Source organism: Orbicella franksi, chromosome 3, assembly GCF_964199315.1.
Source record: "Orbicella franksi chromosome 3, jaOrbFran1.1, whole genome shotgun sequence".
Taxonomy (NCBI): Eukaryota; Metazoa; Cnidaria; class Anthozoa; order Scleractinia; family Merulinidae; genus Orbicella; species Orbicella franksi.
The window spans coordinates 14,695,134-14,700,000 of record NC_138147.1 but is presented as its reverse complement, the minus strand read 5'-3'; positions in this window follow the sequence as shown (position 1 = coordinate 14,700,000).

The window sequence follows — 4,867 nt, the reverse complement described above, 5'->3', positions numbered from 1 at the left end:
AATCCGTTCACCTATGTGCAAGGTCTTCACAAACGTAGCGAAGTTCAAGGTATTTTCCGTGGAGGTGAAACAAATTTCTCACCGAGTGATTAGTTTAAATTTTATAGGCAATGTTTCTCATTTGTTCTTTGCATGTCTGACGCAAGTACTCAATATCTCACCGCAGAAATAATCTACATTGAGAAGATTACCGCACAGACGTCTCTGTAGATAGAAGTTAAGCTAATTAGAATAGCGCATTTCCCGATGGTGTCGTTTGACGGTACTCAACTGTACAAAAAGAACATATTAACAATTACAAAATTGATGAGCTGAATAAACTTACCGATGATTGAAGCCGGGATTAAACTTTTTAAAACGAGAAACGGACAGGAAAATTGAGCAAAATTCGAAAGATGCGTTTCGCCATAATTTACACGGTACTGTAAATATATCATGGCCATGGCGAAATGATATAACTAAATAGTTGGTGAAAAGAAGAAAAACATTACACAGGGCTGGGAGTTCTGCAGTCACGCCCCCCGAAATATCGCCTTGGAAAGGGAGGAGGGCGAAGAAAAAAAGATATCATTAAAATAGGGGGCATTCGTATTTGGTCACCCGACCAAGTACCAATAACCCCACGGAACAGGGCTTAACTGTGTTGCATGATATTTAACGAGACGCGATGCTCTGCTTGTGGTATAGTGATTCCACGCAGAACACAGTATTATATTTCTAAGATCTTCCAAAAGATAACAAAGAAAGAAAAAAAAAATCGAAGCCCGCACCAGGAATCTACTATCAGGAATGCCTAACTGATTGTCAGTTTTAGATCGCATCAGGAGCCATAATAGTCCAGGTTCGAATTCGACATGACCGCTGATTAAAAGCACTGAGAACGCACTTGTTCAGGGTTAGCCTCGACCTAAAGTAAAGTATTCACAAATTCCAGCGAGATGACCTGTTTACAGCTCTGTGTATTGTTTAATTTTCAAATTTGTGGCACCTTCCCGCCGGTATTTGTGAGTTTTTTTTTAGGTCGAGGCTAACCCTGTGCAAATGCGTTGTCAGTGCTTTTAATCAGCGGTCATGGCGAATTCGAAACTGGACTATTGGGGACGGAGACCGTAAGTCTTGGAATCCGCGCGCACCTATGATATGAGACAATTTTGCTATTTTTAGAGCAAATTGCGCCACCCTGACGACATATATCCGCGCGGATCCACGCACGTCGTGGGTTCTCGCGTGGATGTTGTCATGTTGCGTGATCAAATGGTGAGAGTTGCGAGATTCTCTTACGGATTTTTCACAGCGATGGCAAGGAATGAGGCAGGGAATAAGAACCACGCCGCTTATATGTAATTTCATGTTCTGAGCTAATGAAAAAGGTAAGTTCTTCAGGATGGAAAGCAAGACTTCAATTTCGCGCTGTGAATGAATATCTGCTCGCCCTAGTTGTACGCGTAAGCTTTTGCGTTTTTTTCTCCAAAGAAAAGTTATGTAACAAAACTCTCTACTCTGGTATCGAGTTAAGTTGTGAGTTTCTCAAACATTGCTTGATCATACCCAAACCCTGTTTTTGATAGTTTCTTATTGTTTCTGCTTTTTTGGCGACTTTGCAAAAGTTTTTGAAAGAAAAGTCTGACGCGTACAAATAGCTCATTTGCATACTGAGGCGCTTGCACTTTCATGTCCGAGTCGGTGTTTTTAATTGTCAACAAATCTTGACAAAGATTTCTTTCGTTATCTTTTGTGCTGAGATACTGCAACAGTTTTCACCAACGCCAAAAGGCTACTAACATCATGTGTGTTTCTTCAACATAGTGAAATTTTACACTGCGAAAATAAAATAGACAAGGAGTTTTGATAACTTCAACCAACAAAATCGAAATCGTTATTCGAGTTGATTAAAGAAAGCGTCATCGTAACTTTGTTGATTATATTTCTGTTGTATTCACATATTTTCAGCTAAGCTTTTAAAATATGTTCTCAAACATTTATCAACCTTAAGCATATTTACAACCTAGAGGTATTGTATGAATTCGATGAACGTTTTCACACGAAAGTGCGGAATTCCAATTTTTCATATTTTACTGACTGTACAAAACACGCATCGGTCGCGACGGACTGGCAAAATCCGCGCAAGCTAGTTGCAAGAGGAGGGAAACTTTGAAGTCCTGAAACGCTGCCATATACAACTAGTTTATTGCTGTGTTATGGAAAAGCTGTTAATCTTCAACATATGTGAAATTTAGAGTGGAGTAATGTGGAGCTTTTGCAAAAGAAGCAGCGGAACACAACTTGATATAAAGCGGGACATTCGACACTGTCTTCCTTTTTGTCAAAATGGAACAACCTACGACGAAAATACTTAAGCAAAATTCCAACAGACATAAACGCTGAGTTGTGGGTCAAAAGCATAAAAAATTTCGGGAATTTCTGACGCCATTCCCCCCGTGCTACATTTGCAAAAATCCTCGCAGCATGTACGTGCGTGTGCCGGACGCGATGCCACAATTTGTTCTAAAAATAACAAAATTGTCCCGTATCATAGGGACAGCTCCAATACTAGAAATGGCGCGCGCTTACGTTCTCCATCCCGAATATGGCTCCTGATCACATCAGATATATATACACAACCTTACATAGATTGAGCGGTAAAACTCTCCTTGGTGGTTTGCCACGTCAGAAAGTAAATACAAGGGGAAGAAAATCACTGATAATAGACCTCTTTAGCTTGGGCAGTTTGTTTTCCTATAGCAGCCAACGTGATGATACTCTTGAGAATTCTTGCGTTCAAATTTTTAAATAGTCGCATGTATATGAGGGAGAATTTTAATATGGATAAAGAAATTCTTTAGAGAATATCACGTGGTCTACAATGGGAAAACAAACTGCCCAAACTAAAGAGGTCTATTTTAGGGAAAATGACGAACAAAAGAAAAATAATAGCAAAGAAAATTAGAATTTGCAATACAGGAATTTTATTACAGTTGAACCCGCTTTTTGGAACTCTCAGGGGAAACGAAAACTAAATCGAAATACCGGGAGGTGGAAATAACTGATAGTAAATGACTAAAGGGCCAATCCAAAAGAAGTGCAGCTTTTGAGTTCGAAACAACAGAGAATTCGAAATAACCGAGTTAGAATTAGCGGGGTCCAACTGTACTTGTTTTAAGCGCTAATTCTTTGTGGTTGTCTCAGACGTACATCACCGATGACTTCATGAATGTTTTCAACTATGTCACAACTCCTCGAGTATTCTGTTACCATTGCGTTTTGCACTGTTTCTTAACAATGCTAGTGGCATTTTTCGCCTCCATAACTCGATATCTAAATAATAACTGCCCAACGGATTAAAGCTCAGTTCAGTGGTATCAAAATTGCCACTGTTTACAGACGAGCCATTTTCCATGTTGACTGGCTCATAGCCACTTTGACTTGAATTCGATTCTACTCATTATACCCACCTTTCCTAAAAAATATTAGGTGATTCGAAGAATTCTTAAATAGCGCCCGGGTAGCAGGGATTTGAGCTGAGGAGAGAGTTAAGGTAAGTGCGCTTGAGAGGGTTAATATCTACATTAGGTGCCGGAAAAGCACCACGCCCCTTCAACCCTCACCCTATCCCTCTCCCCGGCGAAGTAGCTCATGTTCGAGATATCCAAATAATGACATGGCACGCGGCTTTCACCCAAATTTTGTATATTTGGGTTTTTTTTCTTTGTATCAAGTCATTTATGGTAATTAATAGACAAACGAATCTTTAAAAAATGTAATTATGGGCAAGAGCCTTGGAGTCATGGTAAATTACTGAATATGTTCTATTACGAACAATTAACAATTATTGGACGAGATTGAGCTAAAGATCGTGATATGTCAGTCAGTGACGAGCAGATCAATTATTTGCCGGCACCTACGTCTGAGGTAAACGATCGTGAAAATCAGGGAAGAATAATGAGAGAAGAAACCATTTCATATTGAAATGTCTCTCCGAAAGCTCGGGGGAAGCGATCTGCTATCTTTCTCACAAGAGCGTGGTTACAGTTTTACTCCCTAAGAGTCCAGACTATGCAGATCATTTGAGCGCAAGACTATAAATGTAGCTAAATGAACCAGCTTAACATAGGTTTGGAATGTTAAGTCAAGCAATCACTGGTATTGAGTTAAACTTGAAGTAAATGAGAAACGTGTCGAATTTAAAATGGCCAATTCCCTCTGTGAGAAGCGTCTGCAGGGAATCATGATACGTGTGTTCATCATCTTGGACTGGATATTTGTTTAGATGAATACAACTACCATGATTTCCTGCAGGCACGTGTCATAGAGGGAATTGGCTATTAAAATCATCACAGTCAATGGAACACATAAGACCTCATCTGAACAGTTAAGAGTACCAGACAGAGTTTTATATGACCGAATAGTCAGCAATTGACTGTTGTTCATAGAATATAAGGGCATGTAAGGGGCACTCTTACAATCCAAAGCCTTCAATTTTGTGTATTTTGAAGTAAAAATTCAGTTGTTCTATCACAGAACAGACAACAGTGAGAAAACCCATTTTAATTGTGTATTTCCAAAATCACACACTGATTACTTAGTAATAAATGTATCCATGCTGTTTATCAAAGTAGGGCAAAAAATTAAGCGGCAAGCCCTAGTGTAAGAACCCTATGAGAGCACATTGAAAGTAGTGGTTTTACTCGTGACACCGAAATTCAGGTATCAATCTATTAATGGAAATAAAACTGGAATTAACTTTACTTGACCAAACTGCTTATTATGTTCATGCGGGAATATATTGTGAAATATTCAGTCCATTATTGTGTACACGTATGTGAATATGAACAGAGTTTATTATTCTAACCATATAAATATGAAACGT